The 13,552-nt window shown below is 35.4% G+C and overlaps 1 long non-coding RNA gene across 1 annotated transcript in view; it reads right to left on the reverse strand.

Annotated features, from left to right (window-relative positions):
• Window positions 1–1,708: 1,708 nt before the first annotated feature.
• LOC311625174 overlaps window positions 1,709–13,552 on the reverse strand; it is a 424,237-nt gene continuing 412,393 nt past the window's right edge. The window contains exon 3 of the long non-coding RNA XR_014795451.1: window positions 1,709–1,801. This is a non-coding gene — a long non-coding RNA (uncharacterized lncRNA). The remainder of the gene's footprint in view (window positions 1,802–13,552) is intronic.

The following is a 13,552-nucleotide window of genomic DNA, read 5'->3' on the forward strand; positions in this document are numbered from 1 at the left end:
TAAGAGCAGAGTTGTCATTAAATATGCAGCATTGAGAAAATCCATCAAGAGCCTGTTGCCACTTTATTAATGTATCTCAGATGGACAATAAGTGACAAAATAACTTTACATAATTATCTCTTTTTTCCTTTTTAAATGGTTTGAATAGAAGACATCTTTAATGTTCAACTAGTCTTTCAAATATGAATTTAAAATACTTATTTTTAATAAATCAAAATCTTTTAATTTCTTCACATTATAAGCAAGATTAATGAGGACAAATCTATATATATAAAAGCCAAATGACGAGACCAACTGGAACTACTGGAATGACCAGAATGACCTGTCTGTATGACATGCACTACAGTGGGTCAACTGGCCCAACTAGGGGTGGAGCTAGCCAGCCAACCTCCTATGGTCCCTCCCCACAGCCATCCTGGCCCTGATCAGCCCCTCTACCCATTTCAGGGGCAGGGCTGACCAGTCAACCTCCCCCAACCCTCCCCATGGCAGGCCCGGCTCCAATCAGCTTCAATCAAGGTGGGCCTTACCCCATCTGTGCACAATCATGGACCGGGCCTCTAGTGTTGGCATAAGAAGGAATACTGCTGGATGCACTAATGAAACCAAGTTTCAATAAAACCATTGTAGAGTAGTTGAATAGTCCTGGAAAATTTCAATTTAAAAGCCCAAAATAGCAACAGGGTTATCTTTTTGTACTTATTATTTCTAGTTTATTGCTTAGAATATTTGCATGAAAATAAGTGTTTTCTTTCTTAGTTCATCTGCTTCCACTGAATCATATTCCTATGATTATGATATCCCAAGTGGTTACTGTGGACATTATAATGATATTAGAAACTGATTATGACTTCTGAATGAGTCACGATGCAGGACCAGGATAACTATGTAAGCAATGAAAAAAAAAAAAATGTGTTTTCAGGCAAAGGCCAGAGTATTATTAAAGAACAAAAGGAAAAGGAAACAAGGAAACGGGAAGATACAAATAAAAATAATGAGCAATTATATCCTGCCTACCAAAATTCCCCCTGCAGTTTCAGTCAATGGCTCTACTTCTGCTTTCTGTTCTAAATAATTGTGCTTGTTCTGGTAAATATATCCAGCTTGATCCAAAACAGCTGTGACTGCTTTCCTGAGATGAATGAATTAATTTTTGTGTTTCTATTTTTTATTTTATTTTACTGTTTTATTATATATATATATATATATATATATATATATATATATATATATATATATTAATAGTATACATTAGCTTTTACTTCTGGTCCAATCCTGCAATGCATCAATGATTTCAAGAGAGAAATTTGAATTTAGAGTCTAAAGTCCCAAGAAAGTAAGGGCTCACAAAGAGGAGAATCTATGCATGAAGAAACACTGGTGTGACCTTAGTTAGGTCTGTAAACATCAGTTCTACTGTCTATATAATGGGCATGTAAATATCACTTACCCAATAGAATTTGGGGGGCAGGGATGTTTACATGAGATAATACATGTATAAAGTGGTTAGGAGAGTTTTTGACATGTGGGCAGTGCTCAGCAAAAGTGACCTATTATATTAGCAATGAACAATCAAGAAAATATCTGGGTAACACTTTTCTATATCACTTAAAGAAATAGGAAAAGCTGTCAACTTCCAATTAAAGGTTGTTATTTAAAAGCACCAACAAGAATTATGTTCCTTTAATGCTGAGTAGATATTGGCTATTGGGAGAAATAAAATCCACATGGAAAGGCAACTGCTTGATAAACAGCAGAATTCTCAAGTGGACCCCCTGTCATGGCAGTAGAAAGGCACAACCTGCAAAGAAAGCAGAATCAATAATTAAATATAACGGCCAATCATTTCATTAAAAATTCAATTATTGTTGACACTCAATATTATTTTAGATTTGTTTCAGGTATGCAGCATAGTGATTAGTCAATTGTATAATTTACGAAGTGATCCACCTGATAATTCTAGTGCCCACCTGGCACCATACAGTTATTACAATATTATAGACTATATTCCTTATAATGTATTTTGCATCCTAAAGACTGTTTTGTAACTACCAATCTGTACCTATTACATTTTTCTTTTCACCCATCCCTCTGGGGCCCCTTGCTTCATCATCCCTCAATTTGCTTCCTGTTTTTATGAGTCTATTTCTGCTTTATTCATTTATTTTGCTCTTTAGAGTCTACATATAAGTAAAATTATGTGGTACCGGTCTGCCTTATTTCACTTAGCAGAGTACCATCTAGGTTTATTCATGCTATCAAAATTTGTATTATTGGATTCCTCTTTATGGCCAAGTAATATTCCATTTTGTATACAGTACTAGAGGCCCATTGCACGATATTCATGCAAGAATACAACTTCCTTTCCTTGGCTTCATTCCCAGCCGCCCAAGAGCCTGTAAATCCTCACTCATGGCCAGAGCACCGCTCCCGTAGCTCCCTCCACTGTCCCTCCCTCCCCGTGATTGCAGGTATCCTGCCACTCTTCACCTGCGTATGCAAATTAACTGTCATAGTTGCCAGGTTAATTTGCATATCCACTTCTGATTGGCTGTGGGTGTAGTGGAGGTACAGTCAATTTACATGTCTATTATTAAGTAAGATGTTCTAAATCTTCTTTATTCACCCCTCTACTGATGGGTACTTGGGTTACTTTTATATTTTCACTACTCTAAACAATAGACAAATGAACATAACAGTGTTCTCTAATATGTTCTCAAATTAGTGTTTTGCATTTCTTCAGATATATACCCAGAAATGGGACCTCCATACTCTTTTCCATAGTGGCTGCAGAAATTTACAATCCTACCAACAGTGCACAAGGGTTGCCTTTTGTCCACATCTTCTCCAGCACTTGTTGTATGTTGATTTATTGATGATAGCCATTCTGACATCTGTCAGATGATATCTCATTTTGGTTTTAATTTGCATTTATCTGGTGATAAGTGACACTGAGCATTTTTTTTTTTAATGACTCTTATCATTATGTCCTCTTTGGAGAAGTGTCTATTCAGGCCCATTTTTAATCAGATTGTTTGTCTTCCTTTTATTGAGTTGCATGGGTTATTTATATATTTTAGAAATTAAGCCATAAAAATTGTAGAAGAAAGCATAGGCAGCAAAATCTATAAAAACTCATGTAGTAGAATTTTCTATGATACATCAAAAAAGGAAAAAGTAAACAAATGGGACAGCATCAAACTGAAAAGCTTCTGCACAGCAAAAGAAATCATCATCAGAATAAAAAGGGAACCCATTATATGGGAGAACATATTTGCCAAACATATATCTGATAAAGGTTTAAATATTTCTTTTATAAAATTAAATTCTTTCCTTGAAGCCTGCCCATTAAAGAAATGTAGAATTAAATCAGGAGACAGTGTACACATCCCTTTATATACTGAGGGTTGCGACAAAGCAAGAACATAATTCTTTTTTTTTTCTAAAACCATTCATAACAACTATTACAGAAATTTGCATATTATAGATGTTCAATACATTTTGAATAATCAGGGTGGGTGGAGAAAGCCTTTAGAATATTTTTCTGGTCTGATGCAAACAGAGACTGAGATTTCTATCTATTAAAATTAATAGTAATCATCACATTGTAAGAAAATGTAAAAAATATAAATTGAAAAACTCCACATATATCTCAGTGTGTCAAAACATGACCACTATAAGCAAGTGGGGAAAGCTTGATAAATATTGTGATTTATCCTCTTAAGAGTTTGGGCATCCTCGTGCTATTATTTCTCCAGGGACCAATAGTAAAACAGGCATCTGCTGTTCATAAAGGATACATATAACAGCTTTCCCACAACTATGATACAAGTTCCAACATAATTGGATTTTTGGAAGAGGTGACAATTACTTCCAAGTTTTCTGTCAGTTATTCTCTAAGGTGTTATTCAAAATACTGTATACAACAACTGGTACAATAAGTCCCAACCAATCAGAGCACACAGAGACCCATTGAAAACAGACACTAGCCATAAACAACCAGCACAGCAATGTGGATTGAATCAGCACTGGCTATGCTGGAATTCTCATTAAAGGGAGAAACCATTTACTGAGCTTCAAAGTACACCTTTCTAAACAAAAAGGAATGAAAACTCACCCTAGGCTTTCTCTTCTATTTTTTTTTTTTTCTTTAAACAATGATCTGTGAAGAGCCATTCTTAATTGGAGATATAAGACAGAAATTGAGACTGGAAAAGTTGCTAGGCATGCTACTTTTTGAGCATCAAAGACCATTTTCCTTGGTACAAAATAATGGTTAATTTACTAGGAAATTTTAGTTAAATAAAATAATAATGCTTCTTTGGGAAATTTAGTGCCATGCTATTGGCTCTATAATTTCCCTCTTATATCCCCACCTGTTCTTATAAGTTGAAATGATACATATGAAGATTTTCATACATTTAAAAAAAATATATAGTAAATACTCTCAAAATTCCATTACTGCTATTATTCTTGTTGTTTATCTTTTCCTAATTGACACCAAAGTGTCAGGAACAGGATCAACTAAAGATGAAATTATACAATAGGGAAATTGTATTTCATGACACTAATCATTTTCCCTTCCCTGCCCTGGGTGTTTCTACATTGCTCTCCCCTCTATTATAGACCACATCTGGGTAATAGTTCGACTCCTGAAGTCTCCCTTTCTTTTCTTCACTGTGCACTGATAATACATAGCCATCCCTTCTTCAAGGCTCTGATCCCAGTTGAGAATAAAATTATTTGAAATTATTTTAGTAGACAATAATGATTAGCAGCATTTCTGCTCCCCCCCCCCAAAAAAAAAAAAAGTTTCACAAGGATCTTATATTTGTAACCTTATTTCAGAGAGAGAGAGAATTTCGGAAAGGGTGGAAAGCAATAAGAGAAATAAACATCTTGGCATTCATTCTCCCCCATAGTACAGAAGGCCCACTTGCACTTGTTTCATTTGTGTGTGCATGTGTATGTGTGAAGAGGAAACAGACTTCTAGTTTATTATACATCCAAATCCATCTGATTCTTAATCAATTATAATTCCTCTTAATGGTAACACAAACCTCAGGTAAGAAACAGGCCAGTTTGTTTTTAATCTCTCCATTGTGTTTTCATAGGAGATTTCTAAGAATCACTGAAGATTACAATCTATGGAATTAGCCCTATACAATTCAATCGAATATTTCTAATATTTCTGGTTTTATAATAATTTTTTTCTTTCTTTTTTTTTTTGGTAGTTCAGAATAACAACTGTAGGGTTAAACTATTAAGTTTATTTTATCACTTTTAATGCAAAGATTATTACTGTAATTTACATATCTGAGAGCCAAAAGCTTCCTGCTGTGGCTTTTTCTACCAGTGTGCTAAAAATTAACAACCCAGCTATATTAAAACAAATGAATAAAAAAGTCAATATAAGGAAAATTATCTGCCCATGAGACTATATAATTCCTTCAATAAGATTCCCAAGCACAAGAAAATAAAACTTTTATATAAACTATATTAATATTTTAGTCCCATGTGAGACAGTAATGTATATCTTAAGAAAATATTTTTTTAAAAAAAATCAATACTGATCACCGCAAAGAAAAGCATTAACTTTGAGACTGTGAACCATGCTAATGTCACAGGGGAAAATGTGCACCAATAATATTTTCAAGAATCACCAAGGCCTTAAACATGTAGGAATAATTAAAGTAAGTATGAATTTCCTTTCTTATTTTCCATTAGTATCAAAGCATCAACTTTTTGTAAACAAACAGTCCAATGCTTCAACAAAAACTTCCCAAAAGGAAACAGCATGTCTGGAAATTGAATAAAGATGTCATTATTCAAACTATGCCAATGGAGTAGTAAACAGCTTTCTATGCCTTATATCTTCATGGGAAATTCTAGAGTACCTAAGTGACCTCTGCCAATGTCACTCACAGACTTTACCATGATCACAGAGATCAAGTCTCTTGTCAACGTGAACCAGTCTCCCAATGGCCAGCATTTACTCTAGATACTATTTACAACCTTCACCTTTTTCTATATATTTATTGTTTTGCCTGAGCTCAGTCCATGTAGTCCTACAAATTTCACTTTTATCTGCTTCCTTTTGGAGCCAAAGTCACTTAGGCAATTTTAGTACCCAATACATAAGGGTAAGTAAGTAATTGATGAGTTAGTAATATGAATTACTAGAGGCTCTGTGCACAAAAATTCGTGCACTCAGGGTCGGAGTCCCTCAACCCAGACTGAGCTCTCTTACAATCTGGGACCCCTCGGGGGATGTCCACCTGTCAGCTTAGGTCCGCTCCCAGGGGAGAGCAAGCCTAAACCTCAGTTGGACATCCTTAGTGCTGCAGAGGAGGTGGGAGAGGCTCCAGCCACCACCACTGCACTTGCAGCCTCAGCCCAGCTTGTGGCTGAGTGGAGCTTCCCCTGTGGGAGCTCACTGACCACCAGGGGGCAGCTCCTGTATTGAGCATCTGCCCCCTGGTGGTCATTGCATGTCATAGTGACCAGTCATTCCGCTATTTGGTTGATTTTCATATTACCTTTTATATTATACAATACTAGATGCCCCTTGAAGGAAGATTCCTGCAATAAGGCTTCCTAATGCGGTCTCTGCTCCACCTGCTTCCCTCCCTTCTCCCTGCCCCACATGCTTTCCTCCCTTCTCCCCACCCCACCAGCTTCCCTTCTTTTTCCCACTCTCTGCTTGCTTGCTTCTCCACAGCTTCACACCCTTCTGCAGCATTTGACTTCTTTCTACATTATCTTCAGTCTTCACTCTGGCTTGGATATGCAAATTAACTGCCATCTTGGTTGGGTTAATTTGCATATCCACCCTGATTGGCTGATGGGCGGGGCTTGTGGGCATAGCAAAGGTGCAGTCAATTTGCATGTTTCTCTTTTATTAGGTGGATCTATAGTTTAAATAATATACTGTAACTAATATATTAACAACTTATGGCTTCAGATATTCTCTCTAAGAGTTATTTGTTAAGAGACCATACTTTTATTTTAATTCTTATGCTGTATTTTAAAAACATTGTGGGAACATAATATCTAAAGTTACATATAAATTCACATAAATTCTATTACTCTGCATAGACATAATAGGATGTCAAAAAACATAACATAGATCCTCTGTATTTAAAAAAAAAAAAATTAATCCTTACCCAAGAATATTTCCCCATCTATTTTTAGAGAGAGTAGAAGGGAAAGGGAAAGACAGAGAGAAAAATTGATGATGTGAGAGAAACACATTGATTGGTTGCCTCCCACACACTGACCAGGGCCAAAGCCAGGGAGAAGCCTGCAACCCTGGTACATGCCCTTGACTGGAATCAAACCCAGAACCCTTAGGTTCCCAGGCTGATACTCTATCCACTGAGCCAAACCAGCTAGGACTAGATGCTCTGTACTGAGAGCAGCAATTGTTTTTATAGTACCTACTGTTGTTCAGGTACAGAGGTAGGCCTTTAAGACAATGAGAAAATATTTATTTTCCCCAAGGATTTTGGTTGCCCTCATGGGATATAATTTTAGTACTTTCATAGATATATTAATTACATATTGGTGAAGACATGTTTTATAAGTATATTGCACGGTGATTATTATTAATAAAAGCAAACAGCACAATGATATATGAAATGACATGGCAATGTAAAAAGCAAAGAGTAAAAGGGTCAAATCTCTTACAAACTTTATAAAAATAATATAGGTAACATTTCCTTTCTCTTAAAGGGTGGGTATGGAATCAAATTATATAAAATTTACTAAGTTTACTTCATATCCTATTGTATAAATCAGTCATAATACATTTAACTTGTATTGTTTAAGCTCTTTTACAATGTACTTTAATAAAAACACATAGAAATAGTAAAATTAATTCCCTTTGTCTACTGTGTTGAAAGTCACTAAGGCCACTAAAAATAAGAAATATGTCTAAATTTAAAACTATTTATTCCATGTATTTTAAACTTGATAGCTATCATATATATTGTACATAACATACCTATACAGACAATCCTCAGGTTATGGTTATGTCAGACTCAGTGTACATTGTTTTGTGGTCTCCCATTTATTTATAAAGAAAAAAAGTTCCGTCATTTGACGTATGTACATATGTACTTTATGTTTTTTATTATTTATTTACTACAAGTAAAGGTCAGGAATTGTTATCTTTCGTTTAAATTATTTTTACTGTTTCACTTCATTACTGCTGTGTATGTGCTCCATGTGAGTGACGTAGGTGCTTTGTAGATGGGTTCTGACTTATGGCAAAAATCGTGTTTCGTGTGCCAAAGGAACTGATCTCTGACGTAACCTCAGGACCTACTGTATATATGAGGTTAATATGCTAAGTGTGCCTCCGCCCATCCAACCTGTTGATATGATGCACACTGACCACCAGGGGGCAGATGCTCAATGCAGGAGCTGCTGAGCTGCAGTGACTTGGCAGTGGTGGTTCTTGGGTGACACTTCCCAGATGAGGAAGCCCAATTCCTCGAGGAGGCCATACAATTCCACCTTTGGCTATGGGTTATGTTGTTGCTGGGCACTGTCAGCCCAAATCTAGTTTACTGCACACTAGCATTTGCATTCCACACTCTACAACAGCAACTTCGCAGAGTGCCCTCCCACACTCTGATACCCCTTGGGGATGTTGGAGAGCCAATTTTGGCCCAATCCCTGAAAGCCAGGTCAAGGGACCCCACCTGCCAGAGGGGCCCTGGTCACTCCACAGATGCCAGGGAGGGACCAAGGTTGGCTCTAGAGTGTGTCCAGACCATCTCGCCCAGTCCCACCTCACTGGTCACCTTCTAATTAATTTCCTTTCTATGTGCATGAATCCATGCACCAGGTCACTGGTTTTATATGATAAATAGCAGTACATTAGATAAATGTAATTTAAATATGACAACTCATTATCTTAACATAGATTTTGAAGAATAATGCAGGAAATAAGAACAAAATTGTCTACTTTTTAATGATAAAAAATTATTAAAAATTATAAATAACTGCTATAATGGAGAGTTCACAGAACTAACACTTCTTTCAACATTTGGAGCTCTTTTTGCAGTAAAGAAGTGATGAATCTCAAATAAGGAAAGAACTGAGACGTGGGCAGTCAAGATACAACACCATTACTCACACACACACAGATGCTTGTGGCCACAGACATTTTCTGGGTTCAGTCCCATGAACTTGCTTTAATTAATCTTAGTTACTAAAAATGAGAAGGATAAAGAGCAAAAGGAAAAAAAAAAAGTTACCTGTGGCTCTTTTTCCAGCCTGCAAAAAGGATGCTGTTGTTGCAACATTAAAACCAATTTACATTAAAATTTCAAAGGATGGGACTGCACAGAGAACAGTGCTGGCTTAAACCTATTTCAAGATGTATCTTAGACCTTACCTCATTATCTTGCTCAAGTTTTCATTTGCTGAACATGCCTGTGACTGCAGATGCTCTTATGATTTATAATGCTATTTGGTATTCACCACATGCACCACATGCGGAATTCTATTATTATGCTTCTTTTTGCATGTGTGTTCTCTAGCCATGAATACATTGCATTGAACTCTATTTGTTTTATGCTTAAAATATTGGCGGCCATGCACATTAGGTAAAATGATGAAGTACCATTGTGCAAGTTATGGTGATGATAGTGATGGAAAAAGTAGAAGTACCATTATTGTTATGGACTGAATGATTGTGTTCCTCTCAAATCCATATATTGAAGCTCTAGCCTGTAATGTGATGATATTTAGAGGTGGAATCTTTGGGGAGTAATTAGACTTATTATATATAGAGTCCCGAGGGTGGGGCTCCATGATAGGATTACTGACATACTGACATTGTATGAAAAAGAACTCTCTCCCTCCCTCTCTCTCTCTCTCTCTCTCTCCCCCTTACTGAGAAATAAATGTCTGTTGTTTAAGCCATCCTGTCCGTGCTGTTTTGTTATGGGTGCCTGAGCTGACTAAGACAATTACTAGAGACTTATAATATGCTGGTCAGACACAAGATAATGATTCAATTTCTTATTATGCTATTTAACTTTTAAAATGACCTTATATAGTGTGTGCTGTTATCATTGCTATTTTACAGATAGAGAAACTGAAACATAGTGAGGTTCAATAATTTGCCCAACGATATATAGTCAGTGGCAGAAAATCTGTCTGACCACAGACCTACGGTATTCTACTCATCATGACATGCAACTATTCCATAAATTTGTGCCATGTTTCTTTTCGATTAAAATTAGAAGCCATTTGCCAAAACTGGTTTGGCTCAGTGGATAGAGCATCGGCCTGTGGACTGAAAGGTCTCGGGTTCGATTCCAGCCAAGGGCATGTACATTGGCTGCGGGTACATCCCCAGTAGGCGGTGTGCAGGAGGCAGCTGGTCAATGTTTCTCTCTCATCACTGTTTCTAGCTCTCTAACCCTCTCCCTTCCTCTCTGTAAAAAATCAATAAAATATATATATTTTTTAAATTAGAAGCCATTTATAATAAACATCCTCCAAAATCCAATTTTATGCCTCAACTCAGCAACATATAATCAAGAAAACTTACGATAAATTTTGTTACTCAATAAATAGCCTTATTTTAGAAAGCAAGAAATAACTTTGAGCATCATCAAATTATAATACTTACATCACTTATGCAATATTATAAATGTGCATAGTAAAACAGGCTTAAGTACATTCATTATTTTATTTATTCAACATACATAAATATGACCATATAAGGATTATCTATGGTATGGTCCTTATATTTAAGATGTTCAATCATTGAACAGGAGGCCAGATTATTTATATAAATAGACAGCATACATGTGCTGATAAAGAGAGAGCAATGCAATGTGTGGAAGAATAGATAAGTCTGGGAAATCAGAGAAAGTTTCCAGTAAGATGTGGCATTTAAATTGACATTGAACAATGAGATTACTTTTGTAATTAGATAATGTCTTAACTTGAAAATTAGAGGACCTATTCATGTTGACAGTTGATAGATCATTAAAAATAATTTTTGCTGATTTTTCATTATACAATTTTCTGACATAATCCAAAGGTTTATAACAGTGACATTGCTGTAACAATTTATAAATATATTAGATGACTCGGTGCTTCTACACATAACATTTTTAAATTAACAATATAAATAATGTTAATTTAAACAAGAAATCAACCTCATCAGTGAATACATGGATGAATTATAACAAAAACACAGTCATCTATTACTGTTGTTTCAAAAGTTGTACTACACTAATAATCTTTTGATCAATTGTCTACTAATTCTCATATTAATTATAATCAATCAAGAGCAATAATATTAACCTTAGGGGCTGATAGTCATAAAAGTGAAACATTTTAACATTTTGACTAAAACTTCTGTATGTTTGGCTGATAAATGATATATTTTAAAGCATCTGTTATATTGTCCTTGCCTTAAATCAGGTGGAAAAACTTAAATGTAAAACTAGGAAGAAAATGCACAATGTAAATATCCTATCTAGTAAAGAAGACTTCATTAACGTCTGTGTAAAAATCGATGTTACAAAACACTTTGGTATCTAGATTTAGTTGGCTTCATTTAAAAAAGTAATGTAATGGTTTTGAAGACAGTAATATTTTCAATATGCTGAAATTGAATTTTTGCACCTGTTTAAACTTATAATGAACAGTTTTAAATGGAAACGAAATATGTTCAAAAGAGTACATAGTTATAAAACTATTACTAACAAATAAAATAATTTAATGTTACTTGTCTGAAGAATGAATGCTAATTTATGAGATAATATCAGACAAAAATATGGGAATAAAGACAATGAAAAGGGATATATCAAGTGCAAGCATATAAGGCAAAGGGAACAAGTTTTTTTTGTTTTTTTTTTAATCTTCACCTGAGGATATATATTTATTGATTTTAGAGAGAGAGGAAAGGAGACATTAATGTGAGAGAGAAACATCAATCGGTTGCTTCCCTTACAAACCCCAAAGGGGAACAAACCCACAAGCTAGGCATGTGCCCTTACCAGAATTGAACTCATAACCTTTATGGTGCATGGACTGATGCTCCAACCAACTGAGCAACCCAGCCAGATGAAAACACATTTTTGAGTAGAAACATTTAAATACCTCAAGATATTGTCCATTTTTCTTTTAAAAATAGCCCTTAATTTGGCACCATTTAAAAAAAAAATTCTTATGAATTTATTGAGGTGACTTTGATTAGTATAATTATACAGATTCTAAGTGTGCAGTTTTTCATGCAACTGAACTATTGAGAAATGATTTTGTTACATGGAGTCATATATTTAGTCCTGTCCACTAGATATATTTTCCCAAGCTTTTCTCCATTGTACCTTACATTGTTAAATGTCAGTAAGATCTCGATCTTGACATACATGTTGTATATGTGGAACATAAATGCTATAATTATCTTCCAAATGTACCCTGTGTGTTGTTCAGGGCAGCACGCGGCAGGAATTCCGTGTCACTGTAGGTTGGAGTTGATGCATGAACTATGTTAGACACTAAGACAGAACTGTTTTCAATGGAATCCTCGGGGAGTCCTTCAGAAAAAAGGAAAACAATGATTTTGAAGGTTCATTTCAGTGCCAGCTGGCAGAGTTCTTACAGGTTATTGTATTTTGCCCTTACTACATAGTTATTTAAGTGTCTCCATGTGCAATACATGTGAGGAGTGTGTATTTAGAAACACTGGAATTTTAAAAATGTGTTTATAGTGGCAAAGGAATTGAAAAGCAGGAAGCTAAATACTACTTTATTTGGCTGTATTGCATCAGTATTCATGTTCCACAAATATTTACTCTATTTTCCTTAACAGATTCAATGTCAGGCCTGAAAGATTTGGCTCTATTTTAAATGCAGGCAGAAGACCCACCTGGACATGTCCTATTGTTTCTATTTTCAGGTCAGTTAAATATTTATTACATGGTAACGTATGCTAAATATTTTTTTTATTTGACTATAATGCAGGTTTATTTGATCAGAATAGATGGGGAAGTGAGTAAAAAAAAAAAACCATTTAGAAATTAGAGAATTCACTTAAAATAGCAAACAATTAAATAAATACATCTTCATGAGTTACTTTATTTAAAAAATAATTCTTTGTCCTAGCTGGTTTGTCTCAGTGAATAGAGCATCGGCCTGTGGACTGAAGGATTCCAGGTCTGATTCCAGTCAGGCCACATGGCCTGGTTGTGGGCTCTATCCCTAGTGGGGGGCATGCAGGAGTCAGCCTATCAATGATTCTCTCTCATCATTGATGTTTCTATGTTTCTCCCTCTCCCTTCCTCTCTGAAATCAATAAAAATATATTTTAAAAAATAGTTCTTTAAAGTTAGAACAATTTCAGGATACCATTATATAGCTTCAGACATACATTTTTTAAAAAATTTTTTTTAAATGATAACGATTTATAATAATAAAAGCATAATTTGCTAATTAGACCAGACAAAGCCAGGGCTATGAGGGAAGCCCAAGTCCTGGGTGCCAGAGGGAATCGGGGGTCCCAGCTTCCAGAGGGAAT

This window comes from Pipistrellus hanaki, assembly GCF_964339955.1.
Source record: "Pipistrellus hanaki genome assembly, chromosome: 7".
Taxonomy (NCBI): Eukaryota; Metazoa; Chordata; class Mammalia; order Chiroptera; family Vespertilionidae; genus Pipistrellus; species Pipistrellus hanaki.